General features: G+C 41.3%; 5 non-coding genes across 5 annotated transcripts; all 5 read left to right on the top strand.

The window, feature by feature from the left end:
* Window positions 1-822: 822 nt before the first annotated feature.
* Window positions 823-894, top strand: trnaw-cca. The gene has a single exon. It is a non-coding gene; the product is annotated as a tRNA-Trp (tRNA).
* Window positions 895-1,714: 820 nt separating this feature from the next.
* trnaw-cca lies at window positions 1,715-1,786 on the top strand. The gene has a single exon. It is a non-coding gene; the product is annotated as a tRNA-Trp (tRNA).
* A 239-nt stretch (window positions 1,787-2,025) lies between these two features.
* On the top strand, window positions 2,026-2,097 carry trnaw-cca. The gene has a single exon. It is a non-coding gene; the product is annotated as a tRNA-Trp (tRNA).
* A 231-nt stretch (window positions 2,098-2,328) lies between these two features.
* trnaw-cca lies at window positions 2,329-2,400 on the top strand. The gene has a single exon. It is a non-coding gene; the product is annotated as a tRNA-Trp (tRNA).
* Window positions 2,401-2,639: 239 nt separating this feature from the next.
* trnaw-cca lies at window positions 2,640-2,711 on the top strand. Its single transcript has one exon. It is a non-coding gene; the product is annotated as a tRNA-Trp (tRNA).
* Window positions 2,712-16,531: the final 13,820 nt, after the last annotated feature.

Genomic DNA, 16,531 nt, shown 5'->3' with positions numbered 1-16,531 from the left:
CAAACAGATGTGTGGTAAACCTTGTCAATCTCGTGTTTCTAAGATGAGAAGTCACTAAATGAGTTTCACTCATCCAAGATCTGCTCAATTTCTGCAGAAGTGTGTTTTGATTAACTGTGAAAATCTTTTCTGCAAAGAACACATTGGTTCACTCTTATATATTGTTTTATTTATTTTACACTTCTATTGCATCCATTTAAAGTGGCATTATTGAGACTGGTCAAAGACCTTGTGGCGCAACAGTAGTGCGTCTGACTCCAGATCAGAAGGCTGCGTGTTCAAATCACAACAAGGTCAAAACTGTTTATTGCAGTCAATGTGTCCTTTGATGCTTTCCAGGATATCACAGTACCCAGTTCATTATTGATATGTAGGGTGGTGTATTAGAGAGTGCTCTCCACCACCATGTAATCAAAACAGCACATCAGAAAATACCTTTTGTCTGAAGGAACTCAGTATTAAATCCGGTTTTATAATATCCCTCTAAACTAACATCACTGTATGTTTTTACAGACCTTGTGGTGAATTGGTAGTGTGTCTGAGTCCAGGACAGAAGGCTATGAATTGAAATCATGTCACGTTTATTTGGAAATACCTCTGTCCTGTAAAAATGTCCAGGATATTTTAGTCACCAGTTCTCCACGAACATTTAGGGTGACATGCTAACGTGCATTCTCTGCCATCACTTAATCAAAACACCAATTCAAGAAATATCTTTATGTACAAAGAACACATTGGTTCACTCTTATATATATTGTTTTTTTGATGACCTTTGCACTTCTATTGCATCCATATAAAGTGACATTACTGTCTGAAACCACGGACCTTGTGGCGCAACGGTAGCGCGTCTGACTCCAGATCAGAAGGCTGCGTGTTCAAATCACGTCAAGGTCAGCTGTGCTAACAAATGCGCGTGTCCATCTACAGCATCAGGTGTGACTTATGTGCTTTGGCAAATTGATGGGGGTGTATAATAAAGCCTTTTCCACCACCACTAAGTCAAATCAACAATCCAGGAAATATCTTCCAACTGAAGATCTCATTGGTTCGATCTTTAATTCTGTTTTATAGATTATCTTTGCACTTCCATTGTATCTAAATTAACATCAGTATTTGTTTTTACAGACCTTGTGGCGCAATGGTAGCGTGTCTGACTCCACATCAGAAGGCTTCGTGTTCAAATCACATCAAGCTCAAAAGGGTTTATTGCTGTTAATGTGTCCTTTGATGCTTTCCAGGATATCACAGTCCCCAGTTCCTTATTGATATGTAGGGTGGTGTGTTAGAGAGTCCTCTCCACCACCATGCAATTAAAACAATCAGTAAATATCTTTTGTCTGAAGAACTCAGCATTTAATCCGGTTTTATTGACGATCGTTGCACTTGTCTTGAATCCCTCTAAACTAACATCACTGTATGTTCTTACAGACCTTGTGGTGAATTGGTAGCATGTCTGACTCCAGATCAGAAGGCTGTGTGTTCAAATCATGTCACGTTTATTTGGAAATACCTCTGTCCTGTAAAAATCTTCAGGATATTTTAGTCAGGGTGACATGTTAACGTACATTCTCTGCCATCACTTAATCAAAACACTAATTCAGGAAATATCTTTATGTACAAAGAACACATTGGTTCACTCTTATATCTTGTTTTAGTGATGACCTTTGCACTTCTCTTGCATCCCTCTAAAGTAGCATTACTGTCCAAGACCATAGACCTTGTGGCGCAACGGTAGCGCGTCTGACTCCAGATCAGAAGGCTGCGTGTTCAAATCACGTCAAGGTCACCTGTGCTTTCAAATGCACGTGTCCATCTACAGCATCAGGTTTGACCTATAGAATGCTTGTTCTTTAGCAAATTTATGGGGATGTATAATAGAGCCTTCTCCAACACCACCTAATCATAACACCAACTCAGGAAATATCTTCCGACTGAAGAACTCATTGGTTCAATATTTAATTCTGTTTTATTGATGATATTTGCACTTCCATTGCATCTAAATTAACATCAGTATCTGTTTTTACATACCTTGTGGCGCAATGGTAGCGCGTCTGACTCCAGATCAGAAGGCTGCGTGTTCAAATCATGTCAAGGTCAAACAGAAGTGTGGTAAACCTTGTCAATCTCATCTTTCAAGTTTCTAAGGTGAGAAGTCACTAAATGAGTTTCACTCACCCAAGATCTGCTCCAATTTCTGCAGAAGTGTGTTTTGATTAACTGTGAAAATCTTTTCTGCAAAGAACACATTGGTTCACTCTTATATATTGTTTTATTTATTTTACACTTCTATTGCATCCATATAAAGTGGCATTACTGTCTGAAAATACGGACCTTGTGGCGCAACGGTAGCGCGTCTGACTCCAGATCAGAAGGCTGCGTGTTCAAATCACGTCAAGGTCACCTGTGCTTTCAAATGCATGTGTCCATCCAGAGCATTAGGTATGACTTATAGAATGCTTGTTCTTTAGCAAATTTATGGGGATGGATAATAGAGCCTTCTCCAACACCACCTAATCATAACACCAACTCAGGAAATATCTTCCGACTGAAGAACTCATTGGTTCAATATTTAATTCTGTTTTATTGATGATATTTGCACTTCCATTGCATCTAAATTAACATCAGTATTTGTTTTTACAGACCTTGTGGCGCAATGGCAGCGCGTCTGACTCCAGATCAGAAGGCTGCGTGTTCAAATCACGTCAAGGTCAAACAGAAGTGTGGTAAACCTTGTCAATCTCGTGTTTCTAAGGTGAGAAGTCACTAAATGAGTTTCACTCACCCAAGATCTGCTCCAATTTCAGCAGAAGTGTGTTTTGATTAACTGTGAAAATCTTTTCTGCAAAGAACACATTGGTTCACTCTTATATATTGTTTTATTTATTTTACATTTCTATTGCATCCATTTAAAGTGGCATTATTATTACTGGTCATAGACCTGTGTGGTGCAACGGTGAAAAGGCCTGACTCCAGATCAGAAGGCTGGGCAGTTCAAATCACATCAAGGTCGCAAGTGGGTTTATTATAGTCAATGTGTCCTTTGGATGTTCAGGATATCACAGTCCCAGTTCATTATTGATATGTAGGTGGTGTGTTAGAGAGTGCCTCCACCACCATGTAATCAAACAGCACATCAGAAAATACCTTTGTCTGAAGGAACTCAGTATTAAATCCGGTTTTATAATATCCTCTAAACTAACATCACTGTGCATGTTTCTACAGACCTTGTGGGTGAATTGGTAGTGTGTCTGAGTCCAGGACAGAAAGGCTGTGAATTGAAATCATGTCACGCTTATTTGGAAATACCTCTGTCCTGTAAAAATGTCCAGATATTTTTAGTCACTGCCCTCTACGCACATTTAGTGACATGCTAACGTGCAGACTGCCACTGTTTAATCAAAACACCAATTCAAGAAATATCTTTATGGCCAAAGAACACATTGGTTCACTCTTATATATTGTTTTTTGATGACCTTACTTCTATTGCATCCATATAAAGTGACATTACTATCTGAAACTACGGACTTTAGAGGCAATGGGTAAAGTGCCTGACTCCAGATCAGAAGGCTGCGTGTTCAAATCACGCTGTCAGCTGTGCTATCAAATGCGTGTGTCCATCTACAGCATCAGGTGTGACTTATGTGCTTGGCAAATTGATGGGGTGTATGATAAAGCCTTTTCCACCACCACTAAGTCAAATCAACAATCCAGGAAATATCTTCCAACTGAAGATCTCATTGGTTCAACTTTAATTTACTTATAGATTATCTTTGCACTTCCATTGTATCTAAATTAACATCAGTATTTGTTTTTACAGACCTTAGGCGCAATGGTAGCGTGTCTGATTCCAGATCAGGAAGGCTGCGTGTTCAAATCACATCAAGGTCAAAGTGGTTTATTGCTGTTAATGTCCTTTGATGCTTTCCAGGATATCACAGTCCCCAGTTCTTATTGATATGTAGGGTGGTGTGTTAGAGAGTGTTTCCACTCACCATGCAATTAAAAACAATCAGTAAATATCTTTGTCTGAAGAACTCAGCATTTAATCCAAGTTTCATTGACGATCACAATTTGTCTTGAATCCCTCTAAACTAACATCACTGTATGTTCTTACAGACCTTGTGGTGAATTGGTAGCATGTCTGACTCTAGACAAGGCTGTGTGTTCAAATCATGTCACGTTTGTTTGGAAATACCTTCCCAAAATTTCCAGGATATTTTAGTCAGGGTGACATGTTAACATACATTCCCTCTGCCACTGCCTAATCAAAACACTAATTCAGGAAATATCTTTGCTACAAAGAACACATTGTCTACCTTATATCTTGTTTTAGTGATGACCTTTTGCACTTCTCTTGCATCCCCAAAGTAGCATTACTGTCCAAGACTATAGACCTTGTGGCGCAACGGGGTAGCGCTGGTCTGACTCCAGATCAGAAGGTGCGCGGTTCAAATCACGCCCAAGGTCACCTGTGGCTTTCAAATGCACGTGTTCATCCAGTTTCAGGTGTGACTTAGTAGCTTGGCAAATTGATGGGGGTGAGCATTGGAAGCCTTCTCCAACACTCACTTGGTCAAAACACTAAATCAGGAAATACCTTCTAACTGAAGAACTCATTTGTTTAATCCTCATTTATAGATTATCTCTTGTAATTATTGGATCTAAATTAACATCAGTCTTTGTTTTACAGACCTTGTATGCACGTAGCGCATCTGACTCAGATCAGAAGGTGTGTTCAAACCACGTCAAGGTTTCAGTTGCAAGCTTTCAAATGCAGATGTCCACCTACAGCATCATGACCATTTTATAAAAACTGCATTAACTTCAAAAGTTTATTTATATTGAAATTTTTTGGGAATAAGATAGACAATGAAATACTACATATGCTTGGAAATCATTAAGTTAATTTGCTCAGTAAATTTAGTATGAGTAATAACTTATTGAGGTATTTGTACTTGATGACTTCTATTTAATGCCACTTTAGACATTTAATGAATTATGCACTTTTTACTAAAGTCAGTTAAAGGTTACATTGTAGATTGGAAATAAGCAAAATGAAACATGGAGTTGGTCTGCTGCGCTCAGGCTCAGAGTATGGCTGCCAGTGTAACTGGCATCGCTGGCATTTACTGATGATTTTCATTGCTGATGGAAGCAACATGAGTTTTTCTAAGCTCAGATTGATGTATGAAAACATTTATTCATTCAGCATCTACGATTATCCTAGACATACGAACAAAATAGCCAAAGATCTTTCAGGGTTTAAGAAGTGGAATATTTTCATCTGGCCTAACTGAGCTGCATCACTTGTTGCAGACTAAAGGCAAAGGCCAGGGAGAGCGTCACCGGGGCCAATAGAAGCATCTGAATGTTAAATATTAAATTTAATTAAATATGATGATTTTCTTGATCGTAATGGGTCTAATTACTTTGAACTTCAAACAAATTATTTACAATAATCATTTTGTTATGAATACTGGTATTCTTCCTCCATTCATAATTTGAACTGAAGATTTTCCATAACATAAAAATGCCACATGATTGCAAACAAAAGAGTCAATTCTGTGCTGCATTAGGTTTCTACGCACTGACAGTTAAAATAATCAGACATAAATCGAAACATGATTTATTTTTCATTGAAAATAAACACTGAGGTAATGAAGAGAGGCCACCAACCTTGTTGCACCTGATCTCGTTCAGTCTGTGGGTTATGTCCGACCTGTCAATCACCAACAGCTGTCCATTGTTGCTGGGATTGATCAGCAGCATTTATAAACCTGCACCTCCTCGCCTGCATGTTCAGTGTGAGCCTTCAACATGACGACGTAATGCCCTTCTTTGCAAGTTGATGTTTGCACGGCAATTTGTGTGTTTGGAAACTTGTGGCACATGTTTGATTTTAAATCATTTCAGGGCTTCCTCCAGCTCTGCTGATTAGGACATGTGCTGTGGCTCTGTCAAGAAAGGTAATCTCACAGTCTGGTTAAACATTTATGCTCAGTAAAATTCACGCCTGAATAACGTCTCTTGTATTCAGGCTTTAATCCTGCAAAGGCCCTTTAGCGGTGCAGTTCTATGTATCCAAGATCAGGCTCTAAACCAGGAGCGCCTTCCAGCCAGTATTCACCTGGACTCATGCCTGAGGGTGTTTATCCTGAGGCGCCTGAGCTGGCTGCACTGCTGGCGCTGGTTCTTCTTCAAACCTGTTAAGTCCAGGGGCAGTGCAGCGAGGCAGGGTCCTGCAGGCCCAGCACAGTCAGGAGCTGGATTGTCTGGCTCAAAAGGTAGAAAATCGAATGCTTTAGAAAAATATTTATGTATCTACAACATTTAGTTCTTGTTGCTAGTACCTTGTGGGTTTTTTTTGTTAACCATCAATAAATAGAATCATAGAAAGTCTCTCATGATGTAAGTTCGAAATGATTAGATTGAAGTTGCATTTGCTGGCACAAATGATCTTGTTCTGACTTCATTGAGCTCTGAATTTATCACTGCACACACCTTGTGCACAAGTTCATTGGCTGAGGCTCAATAACTTCACCTAACAGGTGGTTTCCATTCCTTTTGGTAGTATCTAATGAAGGACTTTGGTTACTTTCATTGTGAAAATTCAGATTTTTGTTCAGCGCAGATCATTTGATCTTGCCTACATTTTATTTTTATTTCTCTCAGAGTATAAGTGGCTCATTGCACTCCTATCTCAGAGATGAGGAAACACCAGGAAGTTGCATCCATGCAGTGAAGAGTATCTGAGTATCCCTCTTCCACCGGTGTACCAGGCAGGGGAGCTGTCCCACTAATACGAAAGGAACCTTGAGGGTGGCGAGTAATGACCGCGAGACTGCGAACAAGGCTTCCTGCCACCACCCTCGCTCAGAACCAGCGCATTTACATGGTGCCTGGATGGATCTCTTTGCCACAGCCCACCGACCAGGACTCTGGCCCTGCTGACTCTGCTTATCCTTACTACGACTACATGTTCCTGACCGGCCAATATCCAACAGGCACAGCTAAGTTACTTCTAGTTAGCAGTTTAGAGCACGGAAGGGATGATTTCAAAGATGCTCACTATGAGAAATACTTCCGCCCTGCTCCCTCACAGCCAACTACACTGCCAAGGTTGACGCTCCTGCAAGTGGTGGTGCAGCTGTCCAACCTGTATTTATTCACGCGAACCGCCAGGCAACCAATTCTCTGCATGCAGGTGGTTACGTGGAGCATCTAACGCAGCCAAGGTAAATTGATAAAAATCTGGGCACAAAATATCTTTTTTTCTTTTTTACTTGTGCTAATGTTGACCTTGTCTTCAGCATGACTAAGAGGTGGATCCCTCCAGCAGGATGTTTCAGAATTCAATAAAAGACTTTCAAATAATTTTCATGCCTATGCATTTTTATTGACCTGTAAAGGACCTGTTCCACATGGTGGGTGACAAATCAATCATGGGGGAAAAGATTGCTTGAACATGCAGCATCCTATGCCCTTAATGTAAATCATGATGTGAAAAGCCACAAGCTTCAAACCATTAAATTGCTATACCACATGCCTTTTAACCCCCTTCTGTCAACATGTTGACTCTGTTGATGTGTCTTTTACTTTTACACTATACATTTTAAATGAAATGGTGGCAAACATAATGACATTGGTTGTTAACATTGCAGTATAAAGACCAGTCTGGTTGATGTACATCAGAAAACCACTTGAACACCCTGTCAACTTGTGGGCTGGAGCTCTGTAGTGGGGGGCAAATGAACTCAAATGAGTCAGTAAGAATGACAGCTCCACTTGAAGCCATGAGCTTCATGCCCTCTTCAATCTGACAGGCAGAAGAGGAGACAAGGAAATACAATTCTGAGCTAACTTGAACACCTTTGGGTGAATTCGTGCAATAAGTTACTATAGAACCTGACTCATGAGTTTGGGCCTTCTGTTATATTACATTGCCTATGAAGACTGGGGGAGAGATATATACACTTTGCCATGAAACTAAGTTAATTATTTTATTTGTATAGCCTTAATAATGCTCAAACTCTACATAGGATTAAAAAGATATAAGGTAATGCACATCAAACTGCAACACATTATTATATTTTGGGTTAAAGTGGTTGATGAGCCTATTCATGAAATGTAATGCAATATTCACAGAATGTCGTTTCATCCCTTCAGTAGTGGTTCAAAGGCCTGTACAATCATTGGAGCTATTCTGAAAGCTTGTCTCGGCCTGACACCGCGGATGACCGTTAATTGTTTTTTCCTTTAATGTGTCATGTATCCGTGTTCAGCCTCATGAACACAAAATGAACTCGCCGCCACAGTGGGCTTAGACATGAGCCTTCTGCACTGATGTATTTATACCCGATGGTGACGAGTCTGACTCAGATCAGAAGCTTGACAGTCCGAGTCCTGTTCGCGCTGGGCAGTAACACTGATGTTTTGTTTTCAAAAGCGCCAAATCTCAAAATGGAAACAGAATAATAACACAGTTCAAAGCCGTAGCCGCTGAAAAAGGTAAATGCACAGTTAACAGAAAACATAAGCAAAAAGCACTAAACTCACATCAGTTTAAAGTATATGGCTTCTGGTGCAGGATTTGTTTCAGACCTGAACTGCATATTCCTGCTTTGATGGTTTGAAACCAGCCGTGCTGCCATTGTGCTCTCCAGACACAATGGATGTGTGATAAATACTGTCCCCTGTGTTCTTTTAAAGTTTGTCAAATTTAGAACTCGCTAGATTTTTTAAGAGTGTTTCTACTAGCATATGATCAGGGGAAAATGTTCAATGCAAGTAATATGTTCACTTGTTTGAAGCTGCTTAATTTATGGCCTTTGCACATTTATTGTATACATTTAAAGTAACATGACGATATCCAACGTCAGACCTTGTGGCGCAACGGTAGCGGCTCTGACTCCCATATCAGAAGGCTGCGTGTTCAATCACGCCAAGGTCAGCTGTGCTTTTCAAATGCACGTGTCCATCTAGCACAGGGTTTGATTCTATTGATCAGTTGTGCTTTGGCAAATTAATGGGATTTATAATAAAGCCTTTTCCACCACTACTCAAGTCAAAATAATAATCCAGGAAATATCTTCCAACTGAAGATCTCATTGTCTAATCTTAATTCTGTATTATATATTACCTTTAAACACTCCATTACTCCAAATTAACATCAGTATTTGTTTTTACAGACCTTGTGGCGCAACGGCAGCGGGTCTGACTCAGATCAGAAGGCTGCGTGTTCAAATCACGCTGGTTGGTCAAACAGATGTGTGGTAAACCTTGTCAATCTCGTGTTTCTAAGGTGAGAAGTCACTAAATGAGTTTCACTCACCTAAGATCTGCCCACCTCTGCAGAAGTGTGTTTTGATTAACTGTGAAAATTCTTTCTACAAAGAATACATTGGTTCACTCTTATATATTGTTTTATTTATTTTACACTTCTGACAACCATTTAAAGTGGCATTATTGTCACTGTTCATAGACCTTGTGGTGCAAATCGTAGAAAAGGCCTGACTTCCAGATCAGAAGGCTGCGTGTTCAAATCACATCAAGGTCAAAAGGGTTTATTGCAGTCAATGTGTCCTTTGATGCTTTCCAGGATACTTCCAGTCCCCAGTTCATTATTGATATGGTGGTGGTGTGCTAGAGAGTGCCTCCACCACCATGTAATAAAATAGCACATCAGAAAATACCTTTTGTCTGAATAATTTGGTATTAACCGTTTTATAATATCCCTCTAAACTAACATCACTGTATGTTTTACAGACTCATGGTAATTGGTAGCGCAGTCTGACTCCAGATCAGAAGGCTATGTTCAAATCACGCCAAGGTCAAAAGGGTTTATTGCAGCTAATGTGTCCTTGATGCTTTCCAGATATCACAGTCCCCAGTTCATTATTGATATGTAGGTGGTGTGTTAGAGAGCGCTCCACCACCATGCAATTAAAACAATCAGTAAATATCTTTGTCTGAAGAACTCAGCATTAATCCGCTTATTGACGATCGTTGCACTTGTCTTGAATCCTAAACTAACATCACTGTATGTTTTTACACCTGTGTGGTGAATTGCAAATGTCTGACTCCAGGACAGAAGGCTGTGTGTTCAAATCATATTACGCTTGTTTGAAATACTGTCCCAAAATCTCCAGATATTTTAGTCAGGGTGACATGTTAACGACATTCTCTGCCATCACTTAATCAAAATACTAATCTGTAGCCGATTTTATGTACAAAGAACACATTGGTTCACTCTTATATCTTGTTTTAGTGATGACCTTTGCACTTCCTTGCATCCTGGGGCAGCACATTGTCCAAGACCATAGACCGTGGCGCAACGGTAGCGCTGGTCTGACTCCAGATCAGAAGGCTGCGGTTCAACCACGCTGCTGGGGCCAAGCTGCTGTGCTTCTTCAAATGCACGTGGTCCACTCACAGCACTGTGGCCTGACCTATAGAATGCTTGTTCTTTAGCAAATTCTATGGGGATGTATAATAGAGCCTCTCCAACACCACCCAATCATAACACCAACCAGGGAAATATCTTCCGACTGAAGAACTCATTGGTTCAATATTTAATTCCTGTTTTATTGATGATATTTGCACTTCCATTGATCAAATTAACATCAGTCTTTGTTTACAGACCTGTGGCGCAATGGTAGCGCATCTGACTCCAGATCAGAAGGCCGGGGCGGTTCAAATCACGCCAAGGTCACCTGTGCTTTTAAATGCACGTGTTCATTCACAGCTTCAGGTGTGACTATGCTTGGCAAATTGATGGGGGTGTATAATAAAGCCTTCTCCAACACCACTTGGTCAAAACACCAAATCAGGAAATACCTTCTGTAACTGAAGAACTCATTTGTTTAATCCTCATTTATAGATTATCTTTGCACTTCCATTGATCTAAATTAACATCAGTCTTTGTTTTTACAGACCTTGTGCGCAATGGTAGCGATCTGACTCCAGATCAGAAGGCGTGTTCAAACTACGCCAAGGTCAGCTAGCCTCAAAATGCAGATGTCCACCTACAGCATCATGTGACCATTTTATAAAAACTGCATTAACTTCAAAAGTTTATCATATTTACATTTTTAAAAATAAGATAGACAATGAAATACTACAGCAGCGTTGGAAATCATTAAGTTAATTTGCTCATAAATTTAGCATGAGAAGACCCGCATTGAGGTATTTGTACTTGATGACTTCTATTTAATGCCACTTTAGACATTTAATGAATTATGCACTTTTACTAAAGCTTCAGTTAAAGGTTACATTGCATATTGGGAAAAGGAATGAACATGGAGTTGGTAATGGGTGATGGCTCAGGGCCTGTATACATGGCTGCCGTGTAACTGGCACGCTGGTACTTTACTGATGATTTTCACTGCTGATGGAAGCAACATGACTTTTTTTTGCTCAGATTGATGCATGAAAATATTTATTCATTCAGCATCTATATGATTATCCTAGACATACGAACAAAATAGCCAAAGATCTTTCAGGTTTAAGAAGAGGAATATTTTCATTCATTTAACTGAGCTGCATCATACCTGTTGCAGACTAAAGGCAAAGGGCTAGGAGAGCGCCACCGGGGCCAATAGAAGCATCTAATGTTAATATTAAATTATTTACAATAATCATTTTGGCATGGCATCGCTGGCATTTTCTCCGGCTCATAATTTGAACTGAAGATTTTTCCATAACATAAAAATGCCACATGATTGCAAAACAAAAAGAGTCAATTCTGTGCTGCATTAGGTTTCTACACACTGACAGTTAAAATAATCAGACATAAACGAAACATGATTTATTTTTTCATTCAACATAAACACTGAGGTAATGAAGCGAGGCCACCAACCTGTGCTGAGGTCTGACCTGTCAATCACCAACAGCTGTCCATTGTTAAGCTGGGATTGATCAGCAGCTTTTATAAACCTGCACCTCCGTCTGCATGTAACTAGTGTGAGCCTCAACATGACGATTGTACTGTTCTTCTTTTTGGGTAAGTTGATGTTCTTGTGTCACGGGCAATTTGTTTGTTTGGAAACTTGTGGTCATATGTTTGATTTTTAAATCATTTCAGGGCTTCCTCTGGCTCTGCTGATTGTGGACATGTGCTGTGGCCCTGTCAAGAAGGTAATCTCACAGTCTGGCAAAGATTTACATGCTTCAGTAAATTCACGCCTGAATAACGCCTGTATTCAGGCTTTAATCCTGGTGCGTCCTTTAGCGGCAGTTCTATGTATCCAAGATCAGGTTTAAACCAGGGAGCTTTCCAGCCAGTATTCACCTGACTCATGCCTGAGTGGTGCTTATCCTGGAGGAGCCTGAGCTGGCTGCATTCGCTGGCGCTGGTTCTTTCTTCCACCCAAGGTTGTCCAGGGGCAGTGCAGCGAGGTGGGAGTCCTGCAGTCCCAGCACAGCTTCAGGAGCTGATCTCAATCTGGCCTGCACAGAAAATCGGGAATGCTTTTCTTTAGAAAATATTTTTGTATCTACAAGGATGAATCCTTGTTGCTAGTACCTTGTTTTTTTTTTTTTGTTAACCATATTAATAAATAGAATCCTGTAGAAAGTGCCCTGATGGGTGTTCAGTGACTGATTTAGATTAGTTGCATTTGTCAAGTACAAAAATGATTCTTGTCCAGACCTGTTTGAGCCTCTGAATTTATCACTGCACACACCGTGCACAAGTTAATACTGGGTTGAGGCTCACAATCTCACCACAGGTGTGGCTGACCTCCAGCGCTTGAACCCTCATGACTTTGGTTACTTCTCTGTTGTGAAAATTCAGATTTTTAATCTGAAGCAGATCATTTGATCTTGTTCACATTTTATTTTTATTTCTCCTCAGAGAGCAAGTGGCTCATTGCACCTCCTCATCCTCAGACAGCGAGGGAAATACCAGAAGTTGCATCCAGTAACAAGATTATCTGAGTATCCCTTCCACCGGTGTACCAGGCAGGAGCTGGGTCCGACACGGAAGGGAACCTTTGAGGGTGGCGTAGTACGACTGCGGAACAAGGCTTCCGCTACCACCTGCTCAGAATCTGAGCATGCTTCCATGGTAGCCCTCCTCTGGATGAATTCTAAGGCTACGCCAGCTCCACCCTTATCCACTCCAAGCCCTGCTGACTCCGGCGTCAGCTATCCCACACGACACATGTTCTGATCAATCATCCAACAGGCATGTCAGTTACTTCAGCGTGCGGTTTAGAGGCCAATGGACACTTCAAAGAGGCTCACTATGTGAGAGAATACCTCCTACCCTGCTCCTCACAGCCAACTTCAACACTCCTAAGGTTGACGCTCCTGCAAATGGTGGTTCTAGACGTGGTGGTGCAGCTGTCCAACCCATTTATTCAAGTCGAACCGCCAGGCAACCAATTCTGGCAGGTGGCGGGCGTGGAGCACCTAACGCAGCCAAGGTAAATTGATGTGCAAAAATCTGGCACAAAATATCTTTTCTTTTTACTTGTGCTAATGTTGACCTTGTCTTCAGCATGACTAAGCAGATCCTCCAGCAGGATGTTTCAGAATTCAATAAAAGACCTTTTTCAAATACTATGCTTCATGCATTTTATTGACCTGTAAAGGACCTGTTCACATGGTGGGTGACAAATCAATCATGGGGAAAAAGATTGCTTGAACATGCAGCATCCTATGCCCTTAGGTGTAAATCATGATGAAAAGCCACAAGTTTCCAAACTATTAAATTGCTATACCACATGCCTTTTAACCCCTTCTGTCAACATGTTGACTTGCTGACGGTTTCTTTTATTTATTTTTTTACACTATACATTTTAAATGAAACAAAACACAATGACATGTATTAAGCTAACATTGCATAAAGACCAGTCTGGTTGATGTCATCAGGAAAACCACTTGAACAATTCCTGTCAACTTGTGGGCTGGAGCTCTGTGTTTGGAAAAGTCTGTCCTGCAGGTGAGGTGGGGGCAAATGTCATAAGAAATGACAAAGTTCACTCTGAAGCCATGATTATATGGCCTTTCTGTCTGAAGAGGAGACAAGGAAATACAATTGCAGTTATTTTACTTAAAGCACTGATATATCACTTAGGGGTACCAATACCTCATTAAATCCCAGAAAGGTGTTAAATATGGGCCCTTTTAAATGCCAGCAGGAGTGCAACAATTCAGTAAGTGTAAACCAGCCATCTGACATATCCAGTTGCTTTGAATTTAAAAATGCACTTGTAGCACATCTCAAAGCAGAATGTTTAATTCTACAATCCCATTAGGGTCAAACTATCCCTTGAACTCAATGCCTCAGATACAAACATTTTACTCCTTGGTGCAGTGGTCTTCTAGAGCAGGGTTATTAAACTTTTGCAAGCTGGCCCCCAAGCTGGTTAGGGGTAGTTGGGGGGGCGCTCCCACCCGCCCGCCACCGCCACCCTCAACTACACCACCATAGATAGGTAGCATATTGTTATTGATAGGCCTGACATGTCAAGGTTAGGCTATTATTGTTAGGCCCATACAGACAATTATTATTGCTATTTTATTATGATTATGATCAGTAGTAGGCCTATTAGTAGGCTATTAATATTCGCAGCTATGTGAGCCTGCATGCTTTTTTATTATAGTAATCATAATTATCACCATCATTATAATTAATGATAATCGACTTTTTATGTTATTACAATAAGTGTTATTATTGGCACATTAGGATACCGTTATTATTATGGGCCTCTTTGTGATCTTTTAAAAAAATCTTGCAGGTCTGTCAATGTGAGACATGAGCCTGCTTTGCCTGCAAAGGTCCTCAAATCTTGGGGGCAATGTTTGACAAACATATCCTCAGGTCATCCTCACCGTGCGATTGCGATATTTGTTTTGGAGCTTAGTCAATCTGGAAAAGCCTGCCTCGCACAACAAGTCGATTGAAAGGAGCATCATTTTTAAGGCTATGTCGCAAAGCTGAGGGTATTCCGGCATCATTGCTACCTAGAATGACGAAAAGAGGGAGGTGGCAAACAGATGCTTTAGTCTGTCACTCTTCAGCTCAATAAGCTGCTCTGCATGTCTATTGACAGCCTGCCTGCTGAGCAGAGAAATGGATCCCGAACCCAGGCGACAAACGGTAGTCCTCTCTTGAAATAGGACCTAACTGATTCTTCAGCGCTGAAAGGTGATCAGCAGCTGATTGGAGGAGAGGAGAGAATCAGTGCCACGTGCATCGGTAGCCGAAGTCTGTAAGGCTGGGAAACATGTCGCAGTTTCCAGAACTGATGCGACCATGCTAGAGAGCAATTTTGTGCATGAAGGCATTCACTCTATCAGCGAGAAGCAGAACGCTAGATTCGCGTCTTGCAAAGACAGGTTAAGGCCATTCAGCCAGTAAAAATATCCACCAAATAGGAGAGAGGCAAGCCACATGGCATCATCCAGATGTTTGCCAGATCTGTTTGACTTTCAGTCAAAACAACTTTTACTCTCTCGCAGCTTTCTCTCATACAGCTGCTTGAACACTCCACTCCCCTGGAGAGAGCCAGCGAATCTCAGTGTGGCAACAGCTGTTCATGCTCTGACCATCTCCTGGCAGAGGACCCCAAACAAACGTGGAGTTGGCGGACGAGCTTTAATATGGTTAATTATTTCACGTCTGGTGAAGCACTGACTAAGAGCGGTGGCATTTTTCTTGGCAGTAAGTGTCCGCGATGGACCATGGTGTGTCCATTGCACAAGTGGAGCAACTTGCTGACGCGAGCTACGAGGCCACGCCTTACGCCCTGTCATCGATCAGCGCCCATCTGTGCAGAGGCCAATACACTTCCCCCAGCCTAAACCACTGTCTTGGATGAACGCAGTCAAGGACATTAAAGATTGCCTCCTGTTGTAATGGGTCTGAAGAGGCCGCAAAACAGGATGTCCTCCCCAATTTCCTTTTCCATTAGCTACCTGACGTGAAGTGAGAAGCTGGGCCTGTCCAGCGATGTCAGTGGATTCGTCCAGCCGCAGTGCATAGTGTTGACTAATTTGAATGTAGTGTATTAGTTGCTCTTTGATATCACTAGACATTTCTGATATTCAAGTGACACAGTGTCATTTGACATAGGTATTGCGCTGAGTTTAGCAGCTGCACTCTCTCCTATCATTATTTTACACATGTCTCTATGCCGGCAAAATCAGTGTTTCGGGTAATTGTATGGGGTTTCCATGTTTAGCACCCTATGAGCAATTACATACGATGCCTCCAGACACTGCTTGGAGACAGTGCTATGCTTGGAGATGGTGGTTCGTTGTTGCTGGAGGCCATCACGCTTACGCTTAAAGAAGTCCACAGGCTTCTCTTTCGGTTGTGTGTCGGTGTCGAAAGTTTTCGACGGCTTCATGCTGTCATTTGCCAGCACTCGGCACACAAAACACACTGAGGACGCAGTCAGGTCGCGGCATGCGACGGTGAAACCAAACTGCAAATAGCTCACGTATTTGCGAAGCTTGGCTTCTTCGAATCATGACGGTTGCCTGACTTTTGCTTAATCAGAAACTTGGCTAATAGTTGTGT

This window comes from Hippoglossus stenolepis, chromosome 7 (genome assembly GCF_022539355.2).
Source record: "Hippoglossus stenolepis isolate QCI-W04-F060 chromosome 7, HSTE1.2, whole genome shotgun sequence".
Classification (NCBI taxonomy): domain Eukaryota; kingdom Metazoa; phylum Chordata; class Actinopteri; order Pleuronectiformes; family Pleuronectidae; genus Hippoglossus; species Hippoglossus stenolepis.
The sequence above is the reverse complement of the archived record's forward strand: the minus strand, read 5'-3'. Positions and strand labels throughout refer to the sequence as shown.